The following is a 13,450-nucleotide window of genomic DNA, read 5'->3' on the forward strand; positions in this document are numbered from 1 at the left end:
CATCAAACTTGTCCCTATATGGCCTCGTGGTCTCTAATTAAGCGTTAAATTATTAATCATAAAGGCACGCTCTATAAAATCACCCAAGTAGAGACAGAAAAAATGCGACGACGTTTCAGATTGCTAATATGTATGGTCTGCATATTAGAGCGGTATGTTTATTGGTAATTAAGAACAGATATACGAGTATTACAGACTTATATCGACCGGGATATGAACCGGGATTACCTTTTGTATTGTTTTCGAGCTCTCGTTATCCCGGTCGATATAAGTCTAGTGAAACTTACCGTGAATCCTTCAAAACTGTTATATTACAGGTGTTCATAGGTTATGTATATATAAGTAAAGAAGGTATCAATAGGTATATTTTGTACTTATTGAGAAAGTGAGTTTATTTATTGTTTTGTTTTCATACTATTAAGACAAAAGGAAGGGTTATGATTTTCAAGTTTCAGTAAAGGTGTGTAAAGTTTGTTTATATTGTAATAGTATATTTAGTCACTATTTTTTTTAAATTTTAGAAATTCAGTGAACTTTAGAATTTTATCGTTATTTTCTAATTTTCAGCTCTAATACAGGCACGATATCGAACTGCAAAGATACTTAAAAAAAAAATTTTAAGCCCGTAAGTCTGCGTGTTGTACAAGTATAAATCCAATTCGAGTTTTGAACTCTTAAAGTACGAGTATTAAGTTCCAAATAAAAAAATGGTAAACTATCCCTGGGTCTTACTAGGTTCAATACTAAAAATATAAACGGAATCAAAAACTTAATATCCAGAATATACGTTAAATATTAAAGGATAAGAATTGTAAACATAACTCATAGCTGCCGCGCACCTCCGAAAGTTAAAGTCGCGACCCCGCGAATCCAATGCGATCCGTATCAAGTCAAAGGTCGCTCCAGTTTTATAGTCCACAAAAACCGACCACGGTTAACCCTCTAAAGGACCCTTTCTTAAGTTTTTTGGCAGAAAAAAACGCTGCGCGCTCCGGCCGCCTGTACACATTCAGAGCCTGGCGGCTGCGGCGGGCGGTCGCACGTCATACGCGATCTACTTTCACGACTTTTTACGACTTTTCCTAGTCACCAGTCGCAGGAAAACTCAAAAGGTCCGCTTCCAAATTTGAATCTTCCAAACTCGTTCGTTCGATTTACTTTTGTAAATACTGGCCAGTTATGTTATGAGCATCGTTTAAAATTAAACCATTGTTTTATATTCGACATTGTTCTTGTTTTAATTGTTTAACTTTGATCTAGGGATTGTTTTCGATGTTACTTTGTTGGGCATAAACAATTGATAGTTTGCGCGGCGCGCGTTTTTACGAATGTTTTTTGCGCGGTGCGTAGTGGGGGTAGGGTGGGGCCTGCGGAGACTCGTCCCTCTTCTAGCGTATTTTGATTTAGTTTCCGAGTCTCACGCGGGCGCCGCGTTTTTTCAGTCGCGCGACGACCGCGCGGCCTCAACCACCTTTTTGAGTTTTCCCGCGTTAAATTTTCACGTACTTTTCAGGTTGGAAAAACGTTGAACTCGTGTAAAACTGTGAAGTGAGTGACTATTCTGTGACCATTGGTGACTGTGTGCTGGCCTGACTCGATTTTGGATGTCTTAGATTAAGGTAAGTTTTTTCGTTTGTTTAATACTTAGTATTAAGCTTCACTAATTAAGCCTTCACATTATTAATTTTAAAACGCATGTAACAATTTTAATGAATAAGTAACATCTTGTTATTGAAATATTTTTGAAGTAGTTGTTATTATGTGTTACTTATATTAATTATGTTACTTATATTAAAATGTGAAAATTGTATTGGAAATGGATTGGTTAGCGCCCGCTTATATACTTCTACTAATATTGTTGCCTAATGTGAAAAGAGCGCGACGCACTAATTGGTACTAATAGATTGAATCGGTTGTCACTAAATACAAACATTAAACGATATAATACAAAAACACTAATTTGCACTTTGTTATTAATAATTAAACTTCAGATTGAACTTTTAAGTAAAAATCGATGTTTGTTTATTATCTCAAAGATAACAAAGTAATTAATTAATTATATTTTCTACCTTTCACTAATTAATGGATCTTATAACTTACCTGTTTAACTAATAAACATATCATGTAGTTAAAATGTTGAGGAGATGTAGGAATAGACTGACATACAGACAAATATATTCGTCTTCATACTCTTATTAGATTTTGATAGATCCTTTAATGTTTGATTTCAATTTGATTTAAGTAACAGCATTACATTGTAGATTTACTTAAATAGATATCTGCACTAAAGTAGATTAGATGGTTAATTGATTTTATAATTATTTGTACCAAGTTTAAAATTGTTTGTAGGTACTTCAAGGTACTTCAGTTATAAGAGTACTTCAGTATTTTCAGTAGGTACAACGTTTTAGATATTGGAGTTCCGTTGACGCTGCGTTGCGGAAAGCGTCAAAGTAATACGGCGCGATTCGGGAAATGAATTAGAGATTCACTAGATATGAAATAGTAAAGATATGTGACGTTCCACGGGAAAAGGTACCATTGCCCCGGCTGAATATTGGAGAGGCGTTAATAATAGCGTAAGCGCCAGCCGCCATGAGGTACCCTTTGCCGTGGAACGTCACATATCTTTACTATTTCTTATCTAGGGAATCTCTAATTCATTTCCCGAATCGCGCCGATATATAAATGTTGCTTGGCATGAGATGTTATTTTGTTTTCATCATGTTTATTACTTATTACTTGGGATGATCTTCAACAATTCTGATTAAATAAGAAATAGTAGAATCTTCGTTTTCAATTTAAAAAAAAAACTCATTTTATAAGATACAGAGTGCAGTATGCTTCTCTAAAAGACACAATAGAGTGAAAATTGTATTTCTTTATCTTTTACTTTACATTTTATTGACAATGTTTGTTTATCTTTTGAATAATTATAATTTATTGTGAATGTGCTTATATACAGTCTCTTTTAGACAACGTTCCATTAAAACTAATAATCATAACTTAATCCTTCACAAAAATAGTCAAAATACCTACTGATTCGAATCAGAAAACATGCCGCCATTTTTTCGAACTAACTTAGATGGCTAGTAAGTATGAGGTTTATCAATAAGTTATCTACGCCGGGGTCAGCGCAGGTGAGGTCAAGTCAATACTGTATGAAATTCAATTTCAAAATTGCTTTCTACTCACTACATCCGTGTAGATTGAAGTGAATGTGAATTGTTTTAGTAACTGTAGCATTCACTTTTATTTCTGTGTACGAAAGAGTACATTTAAAAATTTGTGTGTGTATGTTTGTATTCTTATTTCGTGCTTCGTCAAAACGACAAAGTATCGTTACGACGACGACGACAACGACTTAGTAGTCGTTGCTAATAAATAGCAAATTTTTGAGTGTTTTCACGATCCGATATCGAACGTCGGATATGAGTGACCACAATCTTTGTGGTTAAATTTTATTTCTTAGTAAAAATATAAAAAGCGCCTTTTTATTTAATTCTTCATTGTTTAAGTTCAAAAGATAAACCAAAAAGAAGGACTTGATGCCATAGCGGCATAGCTTGCAGCTGCTTTTCTCTAAGGAAATCGAATCATGCGATATCGGATCGGGCAATGTGTAAACACTCTTATAAATAGTGTCAATCGATGTCTTTTGGCCCAGATGACAAAGACTACATTTTTAAAAGTACACTTCCAAAAGTAAAAGGTTACCTATATTAAAAAAAACTTGTTACTATAATTTACTTGAGAAAGACAGAAAGCATATTCAAATTTAAATATATTTATGATGCACAACGTATCAGCATTGCGATACAGCGAGGAAATGCCGCCAGCATCCTTGGTACAATGCCTCAAGGGCCTATTTTAGATTTAAGCTAGTTATTAATTTCGTTTAGTAGTACCACTGTATATATATTGTATGTAAATAAATGATATAAAAATAATATATTTATTGATACACGCTCACTAAGATTGACATGAACCAATCTTAGTGCGTTCCGCTCGCGGTATTCGATTGCTGCGTGTCTAGAGGACTCTCTGATATGATATTGGAGTGTACCTATTATATTTTAAAATTAGAAACTTAGAAGAATCTTTAAGTTTTTTTATGTCATACTTTAAGAAACTAGTAATCAATTATTTGAATTATGATATTTTATTTATCAATATTTAAAACATTCATAAACCTATTATTTCAAGTTTGTAAGTAGTTTTTATATTGCAGTATATAGAAAAGCAAATTTAAAGAAATCATTGACATTTTATCAAGATATAGAGTAGCGACAAACTACTGAGAAACTTAAATAATTGAACATTTTTTTGCCGCTCGATCAATTTATAGATAAATATTATTATACGTCGTAGTTATGTTTTTCTTAGCCGTTTTAAAAATACTTGTTATTATTTTTTGCTCAATACTCTTAGGAAATAGATATATGGAAAATCCCATAAATGGTAAACATATTTTTAATTTTATTCGTTTTATGTTTTTCTTTATTTTGCATGGCCAGTAATCGAATCTAATCTATCTATCTAATACCTTTAAACGAGCAATTCTTGTATATTTATTTTTTAATATATATTTCGGGGATCTCGGAAACGGCTCTAACTCTAAAATTTGCTATATGAGGGTTTTCGGGGGCGATAAATCGATCTAGCTAGGTCTTATCTCTGGGAAAACGCGCAATTTTGAGTTTTTATATGTTTTCTGAGCAAAGCTCGGTGTCCCAGATATTGATAGTAATTTAAACAGTCACTGTATCATATAACTATTGATAGGAGTTTAATAAATTTAAATTAAAGTTTTGAGCCGTCATGTTCAGGGGTGGTAACTAGGGTTGCCAACCGTACTATATTATATAGTATTGTACTATATTTTGGCTCTCTGTACTATATACTTTTGGAAAAATATATAGTACGCTAAAATACTATATTTCCGATTAAACGTATTTTACACTCATGTTTAGTATTTTATCTAAAAGTACTATATTTTTTTGAAATGTACTATATTTTTGATGGCTTATTCTGGAAAATACTATATTCCACCAAAAAAAAGTTGGCAACCCTAGTGGTAACTGAAACTAAATTTAAGTTAGTTTAGTTAGTTCTCAGTTTAAAAAATGCTGACCGCCATAATACTACTTATTCAGCCAGTAAAATTAGTAAGGAACTCATTAATAAAGGTTTCAAGATAATTTTAATATTTAATTTTACATCTCATGTAGGTACATCTTATGTAAATATTTCTACGCCGATGCATGCCGGCAGAATATGCTGACCTAACACCCTTTACTAACCAACATTGTATGTAGCATATTCTTGGAAATAAAGTATTGATTGATTGATTGAAAATTAAATAATTAACGGAACAAACCAATAAATATGTAGAAGCTATTCGGAAATGGTTTTATAATTCAATATATCCGGTGTGTTTCAGAGAGTATACGAGTATCTATTTATAGAATCCAATAGTGGATTTAATTATATCGTTTTTGATTGTGAATAAATAAGATATTGGTGTATCAATACCATTAATTTATTAAAACCACATGAGCTACTTCATTCTCGGTTTTCAGTCTGAATATCACTTTCAATTTGTAGATTGTCAACTTAAAGGGAAAATATTAATATTACCGTTTCGACAAAAAATCTAACTTGAATATTCTTACGGTAGATGTCAATGTGCGCCTCTTAATGCATGTATAAAAGGAAGGAATGGAAAAATATGCAGGCTTTTGGTAAGCTTCGATAGCTAAGTTGGACACATGTTGCCCGAAGCGGTGTATTTTTCCATTTTTCCGGTATTAAAAAAGTTTCGTTTTCAGATGTATCTGCTTAATAAAAATCACTTAAATAGCTTTTTAAGATGAAATTACAGCATCATTCCACTCCCCGTGGCATCCCCAAATGTCATTCACTGCACCGAATCCTTATCAAACGTCCTCCAGCGTAGGTCGTTCGTTCATTCGATCATTCGGTCATCCATTCACTCATTGACCGGAAGCTGCCTTATCAAGCGGGGATATGACGTCAGGGCTACGTGAGCGTTATAATAATAAATATATTTTTTTCTTGTGAAAACAATGAAACCGGGAAATGTTTTAAGTTCGAAATATAAACATTGGTTCGGTCGTTATTCCTCGCTCTTCCGGCTGTGGAGTAATTGTTACTTATTTTAGGGTTCTCTGCGAATTATATATTAAACGGATCGATATTCAAAATACAAATTAATACTAAGTGGTTCATAGAGGTAGACCAAGAAAAGTCTGCAACGATTTTGATAGCATACGCAGTGCAAGTGTTATTTATAACGTGTAATTTATAAGTTAATAATTAGAGACTGATGACCCCACAGTCAAACTCATTGTTGAGTTTTGCGCGTATGACTATTTTTTAAGAATAACTCTGTATTTTATTAAATAAAAAATAAATAAACAGTTGCACTGCGTGTGCTATCAAAATCGTTGCAGACTCTTCTTGGTCTAACTCTAGATATTTTAGAAAATTTCTTAAAACGTATTCTTGTTAATACTTCTAAAATAAGAAAAAAAGTAAAAAAAATTACTAATTTAATAGAAAAATATCATATTCATACAGATATTTATCTGTTTCATTTATTTGGACTTTGATTTATTCGGAACAAAAATTCCAATTATCCGACCGTAAAAATGTGTTCATAATAAAAACGGTATAAATCTAATAGCAATCAGTTTGGTGAAATCGTACAATCAATCTCAATCACCGGGAGCCGCTGGAGGTCCGCGTGTATGTACCGTCATATTCATGTATGGAATCCGTGTGATAACGAGACTGAGCGTGAAATTAGTCTTCTTCCTCGCGTTATCCTGGCATTGTGCCACGGCTCATGAGAGCCTGAGGTCCGCTTGACAACTAATCCCATGATTTGACGTAGGCACTAGTTTTTACGAAAGCGACTGCCATCTGACCTTCCAACCCAGAGGGGAAACTAGGCCTTATTGGGATTAGTCCGGTTTCCTCACGATGAATTCCTTCACTGAAGCGACTGGCAAATATCAAATGATATTTCGTAGGTACATAAGTTCCGAAAAACTCATTGATATGAGCCGGGATTTGAACCCGCGACCTCCGGCGAAATTTATTTATTAGTGTAAAGGAGTAAAGTCATTTGTGCATCATTATATAAAAAAAAGAATCATCATCATCTTCCCCGCTTTAACCGGGCCTTTTCCCTTATGGGGGCCTGGAGTTTTGGGTTGTCGTTTCATATAATCTTTTTGTAGCAATTATCGTTAGACCAAGAAAAGTCTGCAACGATTTTGATAGCACACAAGTTTATATTAAACGTCAAACGTCTATGGAATTATGACGTATTAATAACACTTGCACTGCGTATACTATCAAAATCGTTGCAGACTTTTCTTGGTCTGACTATAGTTACAAATAACCGCAAAATGAATAAAAACTCTTTGATGACCTCCTTTCAATAAATTTTACGCGGGTTAAAATTTTAACCAAACATTTTTATAGGTTTATCGGCTTACAAATACCTAAAATAATAAAAATCGAACTTGTGTCTAGAACAGTGGCCCCATCAATCGAACCCGTAAAAGATAAATAAAAGCCGCCATTTTAAATTTAATATCATCGGAATAGTCTCACGGCCGTAGCGGGAAGCCATTCGGGTGTCATAAATTTCCACTTGTAATTCCACAAGCCTTTCCAATAAAAAACACATTTCCTAATTTACTTCTAATAAAGCCGAAAGGAAAACATACATCGAAATTCTAATTAGACTTAAGCCGTTATCGAAAATATAGAAGTATTGTGTTTGAACAATGGACTTGAGTCATACGTGATTCATTTATCGAACGCTTAAACGGTTTCCATAAAACTGTTTTCAATTTTCAAAACGGCCGACATAAATTTGCTTTTCGTAAATCGAACGGTTAAATCGATTGTAATGGAGAACGATAATTCGATATTGGAAAAATTATTTCGCGTTTTCAGTTGCCTTTAGTAAATTATAGTCGTCGTTACAAACGCGGTAGTTAAAATAAAAATTGTGTTTTGTTTTTTGAAAGGCCTAGTTTTAACTACAAAATAAAGCAATCAAAGAGTTAGACCAAGAAAAGTCTGCAGCGATTTCGATGGCCCACGCAGTGCAAGTGTTAGTTATACGTCATAATTTCACAGAAGTTTCACGTTTAAAATAACACTTGTACTGCGTGGGCTATCAAAATCGCTGCAGATTTTTCTTGGTCTAACTCTGAGTTATTTTACGTGAATAGTTTATTTGTCATATAAAAAAGCCCAGATGCACTTTTTGCTATTGGAAATTAGACTTCATTTGCACATGCCAAAGTTTTTTTGCAACTAAATATACAACAAAGTTTAAATGTAACTTACTGTACTAGAACTTATTACGTCACTCACTAAATAGCCAATAACGTATCCAATATGTTTCTTTGAAATTGAATTAGGTACCTATTTGAACTGGGTCAGTGGTTTTCAAAGGCTATTCTAATTTGATTTACTTATGCAACCGGTGCATGTTTGTATCGCCATCTTAAACTTATTGTAAAACTACGATATGTCCTGGTTAAATAATGAATTATAACTTTTACAAGTAAAACGTTATTAATCGAAACTAAAATATCAAAAACTCTTTAAAAAAATCAGATTACCCCTCTCAACCCCCTAAATATCCCACTAAAATAAGAAATAAGCAGTGTTGACTCATTCCCAGTGTTTGTGGTAGTAGTTGCTATAAGTGTTCCAAAATTTTGGTATCTCTCCGAGAAGAGCCTAGGGCCTAGCAAAGATGCCAATTATTTGCGCTACGACAACGAAACGCTTTCTGTCTCTCTATCACTCTTACATATTAGTGCGGATAGTGAGACATATAGCGTGTAGGCGAAAATGCCAACTTGGCGAGGCATGCTGAACAGCCCTGCTCAGTGAACACAGTTTTGCACTAAGCATTAAAAATTAAATAAAGATCTTTTTAGGGTTCCGTACCCAAAAGGTAAAAACGGCTCCCTATTACTAAGCCTCCACTGTCCGTTTGTCCTTCTGTCTGTCACCAGGCTGTATCTCATGAACCGTGATAGCTTAGGTAGACAGTTGAAATTTTCACAGACGATGTATTTCTGTTGCCGCTATAACAACTAATACTAAAAAGTACGGAACCCTCAGTGGGCGAGTCCGACTCGCACTAGTTTCATTAGTGTCACTTATGCTTATAAAGTAAACATCAAACTGGACTGCGATCGTGACCCAAAATGGACACGCCGGAAGACCATGCAGGGCTATAACCGCGAAAATTGAAGTTCGCAAATTGCGGGCATTTTTCTCTGTCACTCTAATTACGCCTTCATTGGAGTAAAAGAGAAAGATCCCCGCAATTTTCGAATTTCGGTTTTCGCGGTAGCCCGTCAGCGCCGACTCTCGGGTCAGCATTATGCTGAGGCGAGCCCATTTCGTGGTAAACAATTTGTAATTATGTTTGTATTAAGCATGTTACTTCTGTATGTACACTAAGTTTATCACGAAAAATAAATGATTTATGATTTTATTTATGATTTAACTGCTCTAAATCGCAGTTTTGTGCTCGTATCAACACACTTACGACACACTCATCTCGTGTCCGTCCATAAGGGGCCATACATCAGCGGCCCGTCCGTCCGTCCGTCTGTCACTCGGCCCTTCTACGGTCTATATTAATTGTTATTTACAATTGTAAATCGTCCGTTTATTTTATTAGTTCATCTTTAAATGGTAATAATTATAACTGACGTTTATAGTAAATAGGTAGTACTTTATCGATGTTTTTGTTAACTTTTATTTAATGTCTTTACTGGTTGGTGATTCTCATACAAAAAGTTAGTTTGTAGTTTCCACTTTCTAATAAGTTTCGCCTGATTCTAGCAATACATTTGGATGTTGTATTCATTTTGCGTAAATATTTCTGCATCAATTTCGTTTGTGACATTAGGTATATCAATCGTTTATTGGTGAAAAAAAAAACATCGTGAGGAAAGCGAATCTAATCTATCGAATACCTTTAAACGCTTTGAATTGCAAGAGAACAATCTCACACCTGAGGATGCCGAAGACCGGGCAAAGTGGAGAAGACTGAGCAGGAAAGCGGACCCTGGCGCTAGGCCGGGAAAACGCTAGGTCGAAGAAGATATTTATTTATATTAAATTTCGGGGATCTCGGAAACGGCTCTAAAGATTTCAATATAAATTTGCTATATGGGGGTTTTCGGGGGCGATAAATCGCTCTAGCTAGGTCTTATCTCTGGGAAAACGCGCATTTTTGAGTTTTTATATGTTTTCCGAGCGAAGCTCGCGCGGTCTCCCAGATATTTAATCCTAATACGAGCTAGTTTCACCTCTGGGTTGGAAGGTCAGATGGCGGAAAGTTTCGAAAAACTGATACTTATTTAGTGGTAAATTAATTGCCGATCGGAAAACAGGCTTTTATGAGCCGTATCATAACCCAGAACGAGGAATATTCGGCTATTTGTGTTGCAACTACAAATAATAAATTAATAATGCATACGCTTAAAATTAATTGAAGTGTGAAGGGAAGTGATCACATATATGAATATTTTATAAGTGCGAAAGAGGCAGACAACAAATTAAGAAACGTGACCATTAGCGCGCTTCGCAGCGGCCACTAGCGGCCGTATGAGTTTATCAAAACGTAACGTTAGCGGAATGGAAAATACGAAAATCTGTATTCTGGGATACCTTGGTTGATTAATGATTATATCTTGGAATATACTCTGTTGCAAAAGCAAATTATTTATTTATGCAATCCCGAAACCTATTCAAGATATCGAAAAACTTGACTAAATAAAACTTGTAACAAAATAAATTAACTTTCATTTTGTATAAGTGGCCATGTCGCTAAGACGCATATTTTCCAACATATAATCGAAAAACCGAAAAATGGGACCTTTTTACCCCCTCTCCTCTCCAGCTCAAGGGCTACGGCCGGGGACTTTTGATATGTTCACCTCCTAAGTCGAAACAAAGTTACGAAGTCAAAAACCGTGTTCCTAGCATTTTCCCTCTACAACTTTTTTTGAGCATTCGTTGCCTGACCTAATAGTATTTCCGAATTATTTCTTCCTACGACACTTGACATTATTCCGATTTTGGCCGCACTTTTGATATTCGACAGGCAATCTTGTACATTGTAGATATCTGGCGTATTATGGATAGCTTTATCCATATGATAAAATAACTGTCACTTTTTAACACCTTGGGATAGAAAGTGACGGACACTGTTTTATCACGCTGTCACGTAGACAAGAACGACCATCATATCCGTACTGAAGGCCTAACGCAAACCACGTTCGACGTATCCTCCCTGGCACACTTACGTAAGAATTTACAAGTGCGACAGAGAGACAACACGTCGAACGTGGTTCGCGGTAGGCCCTCTGGTTGCAACTTGCAACAAACGCTTGATTCTCGTCCAGTTACCATTGCATATGTAAACATATTTACTCTCTGGTCTAGAACTAGGCACAAGCGGGTGTATTGAGGATATTATTATAGCCCACTTCCTTAGTAAATTAAGACTAAATGAACCCGTTACGACAAATCATTTCCTGGGGGCGATGAACAGACTACCGAATGTTTTTGATATAAACGTTAAGATATTATCATTTATTTTACAATAATAATAGATTATTACTTTAGGATTTTACTTTTCTAATGCTCAAAAGGTGATACTCGTATGTTTTCAACTTAAAATTGGTCAACTTAAAAACGGATGTCTATTGCAGCTGCACTACTGTTGCGACATTTTTTATTTTTTTATTTAGGTAATGGTTAACAATAATTTAATCGATAGATTTTTTTACGTACTTAACTTTTTATAATAACTCATAAAAAAATTAAGATACAAGAAGGCTTACGATGAATTTGTAGAACGATCTAAAGCCCCCTTTAAGAAGAACAAAATTTTACAGATCACAGAATTTGTGATATACCAACATTTAGATACAATATATCGAACCAACCCGATTTGTCCCGACAATCGTAATTATGTTAATAAAACACATTGCAAAATCGTGCATTCATTCCACCTCTCTCTCCCACGTACGCCGTCTCGCTTCTCACACATGCAATTGTCGTAAACCAATTAGTAAACAATTCTCGCCCTTCGATACTCCAAGATAAGATACAATTTGGTCCAAGCACATAAAACGTGAAGGAATCCAGCTGTGTTAGCAACAACTTACAAGTTACAACTTTAAATTCTTACCATTAAAGTTCAAATTCGTTTAAGTGAGTGGAATCAATGAGCCAGCCGCGATGAAATGCGAAATGGATTATTTTTTCAAAAATGGAATTAAGAAGAGACAATAACGCTCATTGTTTTAAAGATGGCGGACGGGACGGGTTCAAATATGAGATTATTACTAAGGCCGCGTGTGCCTCATGAATCTTATGATAATTTTATATCATTGTACAGTTCCTACAATAGCGACATTATTTTCATGCAAAGCGTAAAAGAAGGAAACGATGTACCGGTCGGTTTAAAACACGACCAAGAAAGCCATTCAAAAACAGGAAACGTGTTAAACTCCGGTTTAACACGAAATAAAAGATTTATTTATGCAATACACGTTGTGATTTTTGCTAACGCGACGCGAGGTTTCATTTAGCATACAATTTTAGGTTCTCAGCTCGTTTTGGTAAAAATTGAAATTCTTACAGCGACTCGTGCTTTTTAGCAACATATCTCAAATAGATTAATACAGACAATACAATTAAAACAGGATTAAAAATGGTCGCGGGTTGTTAACGCATTCTGCGTTTTTAAATTCGAATTTCGAATTGGAATCGAACAAATTATGAACTAATGTAGCGGCCCGTTTCTCAGCTGCTTGAGCAAATTAGAGTGACGTGTCACACGCTTCCAGAAAGCTGAATAGTACGTTACGAGTAATTTAAATAGAGCGATCCCTCAATTGAGGTTAATTCCCGTGTTTAAGGAATATGGAGACTTTAATTAGAGACGGGCGTACTTCGCTTTGTGTAAAAGACATTTGATATTTCATTATTAAGCAATTTACTAATGGTTTAGTTCCCGTTTAATAAGAGTCAATAAAAATCAATTTGGGTACTAAAACGAGTTCCCGTTTAAAACTCTCCCATCAGACGGAAATCGAATAAAGAGCACGTTTGCTATCTACTTACATCACTACAAAGTTTTTACCGAGTCGTGATCCGACTTTTTGTGGAGAACACATATTCAGATGTGTAATGACCAATCTCCAAGCGTCGGACAAAAAAACGATACAGATCATTCGAGGCATTAATGCATCAGTTACTAAACCGTCGGACGCATGCTCTCGCATCCTTAACGCATTCATAATAAGAAAAAGACGTTCCATTTTCAAACGGACGAATTACAAACACAGAAGCACTCCCGCCG

At 35.0% G+C, this 13,450-nt stretch overlaps 1 protein-coding gene across 1 annotated transcript in view; it reads left to right on the top strand.

Moving 5' to 3' along the window:
• The first annotated feature begins 1,176 nt into the window (after positions 1 to 1,176).
• LOC134801508 (uncharacterized) overlaps positions 1,177 to 13,450 on the top strand; it is a 106,105-nt gene continuing 93,831 nt past the window's right edge. The window contains exon 1 of the mRNA XM_063774120.1: positions 1,177 to 1,619. The gene's annotated coding sequence lies outside the window, so the exon portion shown is untranslated. The remainder of the gene's footprint in view (positions 1,620 to 13,450) is intronic.

This window comes from Cydia splendana, chromosome 22, assembly GCF_910591565.1.
Source record: "Cydia splendana chromosome 22, ilCydSple1.2, whole genome shotgun sequence".
NCBI lineage: Eukaryota > Metazoa > Arthropoda > Insecta > Lepidoptera > Tortricidae > Cydia > Cydia splendana.